The 15,567-nt window shown below is 39.0% G+C and overlaps 1 protein-coding gene across 2 annotated transcripts in view; it reads right to left on the bottom strand.

Moving 5' to 3' along the window:
- Positions 1-15,567, bottom strand: part of SLC27A6 (solute carrier family 27 member 6) — an 80,559-nt gene that overhangs the window by 29,750 nt on the left and 35,242 nt on the right. The window lies entirely within an intron of this gene.

Genomic DNA, 15,567 nt, shown 5'->3' on the forward strand with positions numbered 1-15,567 from the left:
ACTAGAATGGAGGTTCCTCAAAAATTTAAAAACAGAACTACCATGTGATCCAATAAAGTGCACCCCATGAAGATGGGGAAAAAATGGAAACAGTGACAGACTTTATTTTCTTGGGCTTTTTGGGCACTGTGGACAGTAACTGCAGCCATGAAATTAAAAGATGCTTGCTTCTTGGAAGAAAAGCTATGACAAACCTGAACAGCATTTTAAAAAGCAGAGACAAAGAAACTTTGCTGACAAAGGTCTATATAGACAAAGCTATGGTTTTTCCAGTAATCATGTATGGATGTGAGAGGTGGAACATAAAGAAGGCTGAGTGTCAAAGAATTGATGCTTTCAAACTGTGGTGCTGAATGAAGAAGACTCGAGAGTCCCTTGGACAGCAAGGAGATCAAACCAGTCAATCCTAAAGGAAATCAACTCTGAATATTCATTGGAAAGACTGATGCTGAAGCTGAAGTTCCAGTACTTTGGCCACCTGATAAGAAGAGCCAGCTCATTGGAAAAGACACTGATGCTGGGAAAGGTTGAAGGCAAGAGGACAAGGAGGCGACAGGGGATGAGACAGTTGGATGGCATCACTGACTCAATGGACACAACTCAAGGAGAGAGTGAAGGACAAGAAAGCCTGGCATGCTGCAGTCCACAGGGTCGCAAAGAGTCTGACATGAATGGCTACTGAAGATCAATAACAAATATTTACTGCAGCATTATTTACAAAAGCCAAGACATGGAAGACCCTAACGCCCATCAACAGATGGATGAAGAAAATGTGATATAGATACATGTGAATATTATTCCATCACAAAGAAGAATGAAATCTTACCAACATAGATGGACTTTGAGGGCATTATGCTAAGTGAAATAAGTCAGACACAGAAAGATAAATACTGTATGATCTCATATATATGTGGCATCTGAAAAACAAACAAACAGCAGCAAAAACAAAACCCCAAAACCCTAAACAGAAAACATATTGGTGGCTGCCAAGGGCAGGGTAAGGAGTGAGCAAAAACGGGTGAAGGGGGTCAAAATGTACACATCTCTAGTCATAAAATAAGCAAGTCCTGGGGATGCACAACACAGCGTGGTGACTATAATTAACAATACTGAATTGCATATTTGAAAGTTGCTAAGAGAGTAGAAAGTGAAGTTGCTCACTCATGTTCGACTCTTTGCGATCCCATGGATTGCAGCCTACCAGGTTCCTCCATCCATGGGATTTTCCAAGCAAGAATACTGGAGTGGGTTGCCATTTCCTTCTCCAGGAGATCTTCCTGACTCAGGGATTGAACCCGGATCTCCTGCATTGTAGGCAGATGCTTTACTGTCTGAGGCACCAGAGTTGACTCTTAAACAACCAGGGATTAAGGACAAGGACCCACCATGCAGTAGAAAATCCAAACATAACTTCTAGCTGGTCCTTAGTATCATCAGTTCCACATTCCCAGATTCAACAACAGCAGATCATGTAATACTATGATATTTACTACTGAAAAAAATCTCCGAATAAGTGGACCTTTGCAGTTCAAATCCATGTTGTTCAAGGGCCACTGTAAATCTTAAAGTGCTTATCACAAGGAAAAGAAAATTTGAAACTATGTATGGTCTTGAATGTTAATTAGACTTACACTGGTGATCAATTTGCAAAACATACAATATACTGAATCATTATATTGCATACCTAAAACTAATATGTTTATGTTCATTATACCTCAATTAAAAAGTTACAGTTAGGATATAATATCAGCTTAGTCATGGTAAAACCATGATTCCCTCTGATGTACCATTATCCTTACAAAAGTAATATAAAATAACAAGAAATAATAATAAGCAATAATAATAAGGTAGAGAACACAATGTCCCTGACACAATTAAAAACGGCCCAATGAACATTCTTTATCTCAGTTCCTTCTCAGTCTTAAAGGAGATTTTAATCTATTAACTTTAAAGAACACAGAGAATGGGAAAGGTAATTTCTCAACCTGAAAAGTGAAGAGATAAGAGGCATGTGACTAAGCAGAGTGGATAAGTTTGAACTCTAAGCCTGCATTTGGGAACACAATACACACTCCAGAGTGTGTCAACAAAGCATCAAAACAAAAAACAAAAAAACATGAGGAAGGCAGAAATCTTGGTTGCAAATTTGTGTAGGAAGCAGTTGCACTCGGAGACATCCTAATACAGACAATGTATCTGGGAGTTTGCCCTCTGCGCATTGGTCAAATACTTGAGACTTACTCTCTGAAGAAGGCCAACCAGATACCATTTCAGGTGTAGGAATCTATTGAAAACAGTAGATTCAGTGCAAGCCTGAATATTAAGTGGTGAGATCTCAGAGCCAAACTAATCTGCAGAGGTAGAAATCAGAATACTGTTTACATTTGGTAGAACAATGACTGATTTTTTATGATACCTAGGGGAATATCTTCAAGAAAAAATGAATAAAATTCATTAAAAATACTTGAAGTGTTATTAAATCATGTTCAGAAATTTCAGCTATAATGGAAAGTTTTGAGATGAATTAGTAACAGGCATTTAGAAAACAAAATTTTAGAAGTCAATTAGCATCAGGAATAAAAAGCTAAAAATTCTCATTATATTTTAATTACATTGTATGTATGCTATGAACAAATTATATATGACTTTTTAAAATGAAAACAACTAATAATCAGCATATTTTAAAACATATTTAAAACAAAATATTTTAAAACATTAATATAATTAGATTGGTGCCACAGAGGGAGAAGAAACATATGTGTGCATGAATGACTGTGAGTAGGAAGGGCAGCAGATGACAGCTAAAACTGAAAAATCAAGAAGTAGTAACATACATGTTTTATTAAGAAATATAGAAGTAGGGGCTTCCCTGGAGCCTCAGTGGTAAAGAATCCTCCTGCCAATGCAGGGAACATGAGCTAGATCCCTGATTCAGGAAGATCCCACATGCTGCAGAGCAGCTGAGCCCTGTGCCACAGTTATTGAGCCTGTGCTCTAGGGCCTGGGAGCCACAGCTACTGAACCACACGCTGCAGCTACTGAAGCCCAGGTGCCCTAGAGCCCATGTTCCACAGGAGAAGCTGCTGCAACGAGAAGCCCACGCACCACACTAGAGAGTAGCCCCTGCTCACCACAACTAGAGAAAAGCCTGGGCAGCAGTGGAGACCCAGCACAGCCAAAAATAAATAAATAAATACAATTATTTAAAAAAAATAAACACGGAAGTAAATAATAATCAAAATAACTTAAAATAATTAAATATATTTACCTCTAGAGATCAAGTATTGACAGCATTGGGTACCGTTTTCTCTTGAGAGTACTATCTGATTTTTTTTTAAATTGTAAAAGTACTAGTTTAGTAAAATAAAAATCAAATTAAAAAAATAAAATAAGAGCCAAGGGCTGTGGATACATCAGAATCCGACTTGCTGATTTCATTAGGCCTTTAAACTCGTAAGGTAAATATTCCACTGATAAACGAAACACAATGAATAAACAAACAAAAACGTCCCTCAATCACAGTAGCTTCTTCCAAGACAGAGGATTCTTCTCTACCACTAAATACAACCAGGAGCAATTCTGTCCTGGTTCCTCCTCCCATGGGCATGCCCAATACTGCCCACCTGGCATGGAACCAGCTTAAGAATTTTTCACTGCCATCTTCGTATATAAAATAGTAGTCCTGCAAATCTTAGGATTTATTCTGCTTTAACAGAGAACAATCTTTCGTACGGCATGACTCCTGGATGCTTTTCAGGTAAGAGACGAGTTTTAGCAAGTATCATTAATTATAAAATGAACTGGCATACCAGTAAGAAGGTTGTTTGCAAACCCAATTACATAGATTTTAACCTGTGTGGTCTATAGCTGTATAAGCTTACTATTAATAAATGAGAATATTCATTCAGAGTCATTCAATGATATCGAAAATAAAATCACCAAAACTAGGATAAGGCTTTTATCCAGAAATATTAAATTCACATATTTAACTCTTCAGATATGTATTTATTTAAAGTGCTTAAATATTTATTCTACTTTTCTTTCCTTTAAAAGAAAACCCAGAAGATCATGCTTTGAGGGGTATGAAGAAAGGTCAACAGATTCATTATTTAGTGTTGTGGGAAAAAAGAGAATGAATATTTCCTTTGTCGCTGGTATGCATATACTCCTAAGAGTAAAATACAAATGACATAATTAACATAAGGTATATAAATTACAGTTATTTTACAGTTTATTGAGATATAATCTAAAGTTTCAATGACATTATTCAGATTTTTGTTTAACTGATTAAAATCATGAGTGTGGAAATATATAAATGAAAATAATATTATTCTTTTATTTATAATAATGATATAAAAATATATGAAGCTCTGGAGCAAGACCAAACTATATAATTATGTTTGGCATATGCCCACACAAAATCACATATATACACATATATGGAGACGTGAGGGGAGAAGAGAAACAGAAGCTTTTAAAAGACTAGTTTACACAGGAGTGGAAACTTTAAAGATATATAATACCCAGGGAGATGTTATCATAAATGCCATCAAGATGTTACCAAGGGTTACCTGGGGCTAAATCCAGCCTACTTCCTCTTTTAGTCAATAAGTTTTATTAGGACAGAATCATACCCATTTATTTGAATTGTCTACCCTGCTTTTGCAATACAGCTGCAGAACTAAGTAGTTGTGCCAGACAGCATAATCCACAAATCCTAAAATAATTACTAATCCGGTGCTTTATGGAAAAAGCTTATTGACCTCTGCCCTAAATTATACACAAAGTGAGAAAAGCAACAACTTAATGTTAACACATAGCAAACACCACCTGGTAAACTGGACAACACACTGGTGCTACAAATTAGCTCATTAAGCCTTTCATCCAGATTCATTCTATGTTTTCTTCCTAAAAGAAGGGCTGTATCTTACTGGAAATAAAGGGGAGTTGGTTTTATTTGTAAAGCAGATGAAGAGTTTCTTATATATACAAGCACATTGGTTGGTGGGCAAAAGGTTGTTCAGATGAGCCTTGAAAAAATCCTACCCACCTAGTGATGTTGGGAAGCTCTCTTGGTGACCCTGCAAGATGACTGGAAGCCAAGGGAAGGTATCAAGCAGAGCCTGAGGTAATAAAAACAGTAAACTGGTACCAATGGCATGACGGACTGAGAGTTTTGCAGCAGACAGCAGTTGAAATGATCCAGATAAAAGATGATAAGAGGGGGAACCCACTATATGGTCAGAGAAATGGTAAAGGAGGGTCAGCAAAAAGACAAATGTGCAGAAGAAAAAATTATCAAGATTGGTAAAGGGAGACTTCAAGCATACCCTGGCATATATGAAAATTGAGACTCTTGAGAGTCCCTTGGACTGCAAGGAGATCAAATCAGTCAATCCTAAAGGATATCAGCCCTGAATATTCATTGGAAGGACTGATGCTGAAGCTTAAGCACCAATACTTTGGCCACCTGATGCTAAGAACTGACTTGTTGGAAAAGACCCTGATGCTGGAAAGATTGAAGGCAGGAGGAGAAGGGGATGACAGAGGATGAGATGGTTGGATAGCATCACCAACTCGATGGACATGAGTTTGAGCAAGCTCTGGGAGTTGGTGATGGACAGGGAAGTCTGGTGTGCTACAGTCCACAGGGTTGCAAAGAGTCGGACACAACTGAACAACTGAACTGAACTGATATGGAAATTGAGAGCAGGGTCTGAGGTTGTGAATCACACTTAATCTCATGTGTGTCCTTTTTGAAGGTGATTTGTGAAATCAGTGGTAAATCATCTAAAATGTAACCAAATCTTCCTAATGCATGCATGCCAAGTCACTTCAGTTGTGTCTGATTCTTTTTTGCAACCCCATGACTGCAGCCTACCAGGCTCCTCTGTCCATGGGATTCTCCAGGCAAGAATACAGGAATGGGTTGCCATGCCCTCCTCCAAGGGATCTTCCCAACCCAGAGATTGAACCCTTGTCTTTTGCATCTCCTGCACTGGCAGGCAGGTTCTTTACCACTAGTGTCATCTGGGAAGTCTTAATCTTCCTAATGCCCATCTATCATTTAAAGAAGTTCCTCTCTGTCTAAAAGTCTCTTAAAGACTTCTTTTAGGAAAAATTCCAATTCCTTTCCCTTCTTCCTGAGTTATGAGGTTACTACCTAAATGTCACTGGATATCTAGGCTGTGTTGGGAACAGGATGAGGAAAGCATGCGTAAATATAAGCACAATTAAATGAACAAATGAACACATAGCACCTACATAGGCACATACACAAAAGAAAGACACAGAGTGGCAGAGACAAAGAGACAGATGGAAGAGGAAAGGCAGAGAGAAAAAGTTAGAGAGAGAGAGAGAATATGGAAAAAAAAAGAAACAGAGTGAAATAGAGCAACATAAAAACATGGACACAGTGACATATGCAGAGGCAGAAAGAGACCCATCTGCATGTGACAGAAACACAGAGACACTCAAGACAGTTGAAGACACACACACACACACACACACACACACACACACACACACATGTGCACGCAGGGGTGTAAAGTGAGACACAGTTACACAGCACAGAGATCCACAACACAAACAGAGCGAGAGATGGTGACAAAGACGCATGCACACCGAGGGGTGTTTTCTCTCTCACAAATACATATGCACACACACACAAAGCCAAAAAAAAAAGATATAAACTAGACACAGATATCCTGGAAGACAGAGAGAAGCACATACACAGAGACGCACAGCTGCACACAGAGGCATCAGCATGCAGGCACACAGAACGAGACGCATGCAAATAGAGAGACTTACGATCAGAAACTGAGACAGAGAGAGTCCAAGAAAGAGGGCAAAGCAGAAATCGGGACAGTGTGGGACGGGAACGAAAGACAAGCCTGCAGTCATGTCAGAAGAAGCAAGGGAGTATGTCTGTACCCCGTGACCAGGTTATTATATTATCTCATTTTAATCACCATGACAACTCTATGAAATAAGAAACATTATCCCCATTTTGCACACTGGGATAATGAAGTTCAGGTCCAAAGTCAAACATCAAATAAACAGAGATAGAATGTGAACTCATCAAAGCCTACATGCTCCGTGGGCAGAGAGGGAAGGAAGGAAGGAGGAACGGACAGAAGGAAAGAAAGAAGGGGAGCAGGGAGAAAACCAGCTCAAAACCCCTCAACAGCTCTTGCTCTGTTTTCCCAAGCCTTTCCCCATGATTTTAGTAATAGAAAACAATTGAATCCTGGGTGTCTGGGCTTCCCTGGTGGCTTAGTGGTAAAGAATCTGCCTGCCAATGCAGGAGACACGAGTTTGATCCCTGATCTGGGAAGATCCTACATGCCGTGGGGAAACTATTCCTGAGTGCCACAACTATTGAGACTGTGCTCTAGAGCCTGGGAGCCCAAACTGCTGAAGCCTGCAACAGCCTGTGCTCCGCAACCAGAGAAGCCACTGCAATGAGAAGCCCTCATACCACAACTAGAGACCAGGCCCCGCTCTCTACAACTACAGAATGGTCCTCGCAGCAACAAAGACCAAGCACAGCCAAAGATAAATAAATACATAAAACTAGTAGTAATAAAAAAAGGAAATTCTAGTTTAGCAGTAAGGGCTCAAGTGTTTATACACTGGTGCACACACAGAGTAAGCCACTTCATTGTACACAGAACAGACACATTTTATCCCATTTGAAATTTAAGAGAGAACCTGCTCAATGGATCAGAGCTTTCAATGCTGACATTCCAGGGTCACAGTTTCCAGTAGATGGTTTCCCTCTGGCTTTCAGTGCCACGCATCACAACGATGTGCCCATAGCAGTGGAGGAGTCACAGTAATTTGTACCAAGGCTCTTGTTTCTTCAAAATATCCTCTGGGAGCTGTTTTCCAGGAGTGTCTGTTGAGCTTCTGTATTTGAGGGACTGGCTAAACTGCAGTTACCTCCTACCAGTCACAGATTTATTCCTGTGCTGAAATATACAGGTCTCTAACAATGCCTCTTAGAAACAAAGCCTCCTTCTTCCAGACCACGTGCTTAATCCTATTCAGTGAATCTACAACACACCCAGGCTGAATAGCCTCTTTATATACTTATGAAAAGTGAAACTCTGGAGGCTCTGTTTTAATATAGGTAATTTTGTGTATCAACCCTGATTTCTCAGGAAACAAAGACTGTTGATAGATGGAGAGACAAAAAAAAAAAACAACAACTCACAGTGAAAACAAAGGGGCAAATCTTTTCTGCCTTTTAGCCCTGGATAAGCAGTGACTTAAGGGACAAAACAAAAGTATGGTGTAATTCGTAAAGGATCATCAAAAACATACAACTTGTGTTAGGGATTACAATTCTTCCATCTTGATTCTATTTAACAGAAGACCTCTTTTCTCCAAAACCCACTGTAATCACACATATACAAGTATCACACCCACGCATCCCAGTAATAAGAAGAATGACTATAACATTCCAACAGTTTGCTTCTTTCATGGACACTCTACTACTACACACTGGAAAAATACAGACAGCAAGCCCAGTGGGTGTCACAGAACAGGGACAAAGAAACTCAAGTTCAAACAGGGTAAGAGAGAATCCTGTTGACAAGAAAACAGGCACAAAAGAGCAGATTTTATACTGAAGCAGGAAAGGAATGGTGGAGGGGAGAGGCCAGGGGACTCTTTCCAGAAAGGACCTAAGAGGATTTGAAAGCAGAGTCCCCTATTGCTAAGACAGTATAGGCTCAGCTGCCCCTAAAAGTCATGGTCAAGCTGCCTTTCCAGTCTGGGTATGGGCAAGCCACGATTTCAGAGATGACAGTCATCAGTTCAACAAACCAATCTACATCATAAATAACAGTAAGAAAAGACCTCTGGGACCACAAGTGTTACCACAAAAAGCTCTAACACATTGTTGTTTGGTTCCTAAGTCCTACTCTTTGCAGCTCCATCGACTGCAGCACGCCAGGCTTCCCTGTCCTTCACTATCTCCCGGAGTTTGCTTAAACGCATGTCCATTGAGTCGGTGATGCCATCCAACTATCTCATCCTCTGTCACCCCCTTTTCCTTCTGCCCTTGATCTTTCCCAGCATCAGAGTCTTTTCCAATAAACTGGCTCTTTGCATCAAGGGAGCTTCAGCTTTAGCATCAGTCCTTCCAATCACACCGTGACACCTAGTGGGCTCATTTCCACTCATTTTCTAGAAAATAATAAGTAATCAAGATTGCCATTTGTAGATCACTCTGCACAGGTGCTTTCTATCCTGGCAGCACTGGGAGAACTGAAAATGGGAGGAAAGCAATGCTTCAGACCAGCGGCGCTGCAAAGTGGCTTTGTAGAGAAAGACCAGCTTCAGGAGGTGACAAGACTCACCTCTAACCCAAATGACTGAGTTCACTCACCTAAAAGGGAGGACGATCTTCCCTGGAGACCCAGAAAAAGTTCACCTGAGCCACAACTGCCATGAGTCACTAATGAATGTTCTGAAAAATGCAAGATAATTTCTGCTGAGTGCAGCAATGGCCTCAGGCCCTTTTAGGCAATAATGCCGACTGTGATTTTTCTGAACTCTCCCTGGACTCTGTCCTCCCCAGGAACTCTGACTTTCTCATTGCAATTGAGCTTCCCTTTCAGGTCTGGGACTAGGCAAAGGCTGTGCCGATTATGAACACTTGTATGTCCCAGCAACTGGTCTTCTCATATTTGTTACTTTATTTTTAAAACTAATACAACTATTTTTTATTCAGCACTACGATGTCAGGCACCATTTTGAGTACTGAGGATATAACTATAGATAAAAATGATAAACCTCCTGCTTTCCTGGAACTTATATCATAGGGTGGGGAGATTAAATGACAACAAATAAAAATTATCTATGAAATATATAATGAGGTGATATGTTTTATGAGGAAAATAAGGCAGTGAAAGAGAACTAGGAGACTGTAGTGAAGAGCCTGACTCCATTCTTTATGGTTGACTGTGGAGAGATTTCAAACCACCCCCATCCCCCTTCCTCTTCTGCCCTAAATCTGAGCAAACTATTGAGAATGGCCAGGGCTCCTTCCTTTGGCAGCAACAGGAAGTTCAAAGCACATGAGCAACGCTACGTGCACAAGGTCCCTCACCCTAGTGCCAGCCTCTTAGCACAATAAAAGCTGAACTGGTCTCTTTCCTCTGCTATCCCAAGTCAGTTTTTGACCTGCTTGGGCCCCTTGTCCTCCTCTCCCCAGAAAGTCACATTATGTGAGTAATAAATCCATTCACATTCTCTTAGTGCACGTATGACATCATCAGTCTCAACAGTACAACCCGATTTTGAGTGTGGGGTCCACGTGAGTTGGGAAGGGACTTGTACCAGACATAAATATGGGTTGTGGCCAGAGAAGCCCTCTCTGAGGAGGAGGAGGAGGGGATCTGAATAGCCAGAGAGTGAGACATGCAAATATCTGGGGGGAACATTCAAGGGGAGGAACTGAGAGTCCTGGTGCATTGAAGAAAAAGCTAGGAGGCCACTGAGGCTGGGGTGGATGAAACAAGCAGAGTGTGTGTCGGGGTGGGGGTGGGGGATCCTAGCAGGGCAAGCAGATCCCACAGAGCTGTATGGCCCCATGCTAAGGGCATCTGGATTTTCCTCCAGGAAAACTATCAGAGGGATTTGAATAGCGAAGTAACATAATCTGATTTACATTTTAACAGAATCATTCCAACTGCTACATAAGAATTGAAGTTAGAAGGGCAAAATGGAGTTCAGAAGAGGCCATTGCTGGGATTTGGAGGGGCGGGAAGTTGTGCCAATGCAGATGAGAGCAGCAGGGCAGTAAGATGAGGTTTGAGTCTGGATATATTTAAACGTTGAAACTGCAGGATGTGCTCGTGGAGGTGTGAGAAAAAGAGAAGCTGCAAGGAAGATTAATGACAGAGCTGCAGATACACTTTTGAGAGTTAAGTTGTAGATGGTATTTTCAGCTGGGAACACGTCCAGGGAGAGAGAGAAGGGAAAGGCTTGACTGAGAGTTCTGGACATGCTACCAGTTAGAGGTCAGGAAGACTGAGGAAGATCCCAGCAATAGAGCCAATTTAAAGCTATAAACTGGCATTCCTGAGCCTGGTTTATATGAGTCTAATATAGAGATACGGGCTGATAGATGCGATTGCGAACCTGTCAGGCTGGAGACTAGAACAACTTTGGCACATTTGTTACAATAACAAAAACATCTCATGAGGCCTCTTTGGAGAAGGCTGTCTCCTCTTCCAGGAGACTCCATCATTATGGACCATCTGTCTCCATTTGTACTTCAATTTCTGTCTCATTAATACTTACGTCAGCTTTGGATGTAATTGTTATTATACTCATCCTGTAGATGAAAAGACTGCTGTGGGGACTGCTCAGAGAAGCTGAACAATTCGCCCATCATCACAGAGCTTATAAGATAGGGAAGACAGGCTTGAATGTGAAGCTCCCTAACTCCAAGGTGCAAAGAAATTAAATGATTTGCTTGATGCCACATGATGAATTAATGGAAAAGATGGACTTAGAACTCTCTTTTTTATTTAAATCCATTGTCTTTCTTTCACTGGGAATAAAGTCATCTGCTGGAAAATTCAGGCTGCTAATAATTTGCTAAAGAATCTTGTATTTTCTGGTAAGCCTTACTAGAAAGGCAGAGATCCACAATTTCTGACCTTGACTTCATATGTCCATAGCATGGACATTAGAAACAGATTATTAAAGGAAGAGGCAATGTGGAAAATAGCAAATAAATAGTAAAATAAATAATCTTGAATATAAATTTTAAAATGTTAAATCAATATGGAAGGTAGGAAAACCAACTAATACACCATGTTTATAGTAACAGCAGGATATACCCCAAGAGGAAACAGGTATAATATTTTCAGGGTTTCCGATTTTGTATTTTTATTTCTAATGTTTTTGTGTGACAAGTGCAATATAAACCTGTTAACATTTTAACATTAGTAAAGTTTTATTTTAAAATAATAATGGTCTAAATTGATTTTTGCAATCAATGTTGCATGGTTTTTATTATTCAAAGGCCAAATATTTTTTAACACTACAAAATTATTCTAATTTTATAATGACATTCATGAAAAACATTACCACATTCTGCTTAAAAATAATATCCTTCCATTTGTGTTTGGCTTATCACTTCACGTTTTTTCACATAAATCTTATAACTGGATGATTAGAATCAATGGGCAAATTAGGAGAAGTAGGTACTGTTATCTATTTTATATTGGGTTAGCCAAAAAGTTCATTCAGGTTTTTCCATAAGATGTCACAGAAAAACATGAATTAACTTTTGACTACACTAAAGCCTTTGACTTTGTAGATCACAATAAACTGTGGGAAAGTCTTAAAGAGACGGGGATACCAGACAACCTTACTTGCCTCCTGCAAAACCTGTATGCAGGTCAAGAAGCAACAGTTAGAAACCGGACATGGAACAACAGACTAATTGCAAATTGGGAAAGGAGTACATCGAAGCTGTATATTGCCATCCTGCTTATTTAACTTATATGCAGAGTATATCATGTAATGGCGGGTTGGATGAAGCACAAGCTGGAATCAAGATTGCTGGGAGAAATATCAATAACACAGCTGACACCACCCTTATGTCAGAAAGCAAAGAGGAATTAAAGAAATCCTTGATGAAAGTAAAAGAGGAGAGTGAAAAAACTAGCTTAAAACTCAACATTCAAAAAAATGAAAATCATGGCATCTGGTCCCATCACTTCATGGCAAATAGTTGGGGAAACAATGGAAAGAATGACAGACTTTACTTTCTTGGGTTCCAAAATCACTGCAGATGGTGACTGAAGCCATGAAATTAAAAGACACTTCCTCCTTGGAAAAACAGCTATGACAAACCTAGACAGCATATTAAAATGCAGAGATATTATTGCCAACAAAGGTCTGTTGGCAAAAGTCAAAGCTGTGGTTTTTCCAAGTAGTCATGTATGGGTGTGGACCACAAAGAAGGCTGAGCACTGAAAAACTGATACCTTTGAACTGTGGTGTTGGAGAAGTCTCTTAGGAGTCCCTTGGACAGCAAGGAGATCAAAACAGTCAATCCCAAAGGATATCAACCCTGAATATTCATTGGAAGGACTGATGCTGAAGCTGAAGCTCCAATACTTTGGCCACCTGGTGTGAAGAGCTGACTCACTGGAAAAAAACCCTGATGCTGGGAAAGATTGAAGGCAGGAAGAGAAGGGGGCGAAAGTGGACGAGATGGTTGGATGGCATCACTGACTCAATGGACATGAGTCTGAGAAAACCCAGGGAGGTTGTGAAGGACAGGGAAGCCTGGTGTGCTGCAGTCCATGGGGTCGCAAAGAGTCAGACGTTGCTGAGCAACTGAACAACAACAACAAATATAAAGACAGAACCTGTGGCTCCAAGAGAAGAGACCAGTAGAGAGTCACATAATAAAAGCTTGAACTGAGCCTGTGTCTTTTGATTCCACAGCCAACACACTACCTGATGGCTTTCCATATAAAGCAAACTTGTGGGGAAATCCAGTAAAAAAGGATATATGTATTCTAGTGGAAATGACAGCAGCAAAGGTATAATAGATAAGACAGAAAAAGACATGTATGCTTTATATGTACCACTACCCATGAACTATGAATCAGTAAGTATTAAAAATGCATTTATAAAAAGCCTTTAATATATACACAGTTCTAAAACTTTCCAAAACATTAATTCCCTTCTAATTCTACCAACATTTAGGTTGCTAATAGCTATTTTTAAATATTAGTCCCTCATATTTATATATTTGTAGCTTCTCAGCAGAAAAGAAAGTTCTGGTTCCTTGCCAACTTTTCTAAAGCTTTCATATTTAGTATGAGAATAGTAAACACGTCTCTGATTTATTAAAGAAAAACTGGGTTTTAAAAGAGAGCTGATTTTCTCAACCATGTAAAAATATGCTTCAAATATCTGAGGAAAAGAAAAAATTTAAAAAGTACTAAATATTTTTAAACAACTGGATCTTGGAGATAAAATCAATTATTCTGAGTGCTGTCAAGAAGACAATGGCAATGAAACTAAATCAGAACATCTTGATAACAACTAAAATTCACATTAATTTTAAAGTGTCATTCTTTGGAAGTTACTACATGGGATAATCAAAGTTTCCAAAGCTTAATTCTTTGACAAACTACATCTTTCACAAGATGTGAAATGGGGAAAACCTAATGGTAAAACACTTGAAGTAATACAGAGACTAAGAAAATGAAAACACAATAAAAGAACAAATGCTTTAAAAATATTCATTTTTCAATTAGAAAAGAATAAATAGTAATGCCCTGAATCAGGGACAAGGTAATGCCAATGAGAGCCTGTAACTGTCTTCAGACCCATTAAAAACATAACTGATAAAACCAATATACAAGTTCAAGAGATCTAGGTTAAGTCAGCATCATTTAGTCACTGAGTGGTAAAGAATCTGCCCACTAATGCATGAGAGGGGGGTTCGAACCTTGGGTTGGGAAGATCCCCTGGAGAAGAAAATGGCAACCGACCCATGTATTCTTGCCTGGAGACCCCTTGGGTAACGAAGCCTGGCGTGCTACAGTCCATAGGGTTGCAAAACCACAAGAATTGGAATTTTATTCTCGAGTACTATTGAATTGTCTTTATCCTTACATCTTATCTAAATATGACAAAGTGAAAGTGTTAGTTGCTCAGTTGTGTTTGACTCTTTGTGACACTACGGACTGTAGCATGCCAGGCTTCTTTGTCCATGGAAGGAAACCTCTTAAAGCTTGAAAGAAATGATGGATTCTCTTTGGAGAAAGTACAGCAGGTTCCCTTTCATAATGAAGTCTTAAAAAATCTCACATCATCAATGCCAACATTTTCATTTTGCTACCTTCAAAAAAACACAGCAAACACTTAAGGGTTCACTTCAGGACTGTCTAAACATTACTAAATATTGTAATGTAAAAAAAATAATAATAATAAAAAAATTTTTTTAAAAAGAAAGTTTAGTATAATCTATACGGAATTGAATGAAGAATATTTAATATTTAATGAAAAATATTCAATAAATATATCAAATACGTTTAAAATGTTTTAAAATGTCTCTCTTCATGATGAGAGTTGAGCATAAACTATTTTGTCAAAGTTTTAATATTGTCAAAGTTTAATATTCAATGTTAATATTCACTATAATATTCAGAATCATAAGTATATTTTCTAGTTCCCAGTAAATTTCTTAAATTTTAAGAAAATAATATAAGGGAAATAGGATATAATTAATAGAAAACATATATACAAATGTACATATACTAAAGAATATAAGCTATGCTTTGAGAATGTCAAAATGTGGGTGTTCCACATTGAGAGCTATAGACAAACTATATAGTGTAAATGATAGACTATAATGTTAACTTGAAAAAGAGGCATAATACATATGCATCATAACAGAGGGCTTTGTTAATTAGGCCCCGTTCCCTGTACATTTTGGGCTCCAGATTCCTGCATTCAACTGCCTATTTTACTACTTAAACTGGATGTCTAACACACCAAACTTAACATGTCCAAAAG

This window comes from Bos indicus, chromosome 7 (assembly GCF_029378745.1).
Source record: "Bos indicus isolate NIAB-ARS_2022 breed Sahiwal x Tharparkar chromosome 7, NIAB-ARS_B.indTharparkar_mat_pri_1.0, whole genome shotgun sequence".
Lineage (NCBI taxonomy): Eukaryota > Metazoa > Chordata > Mammalia > Artiodactyla > Bovidae > Bos > Bos indicus.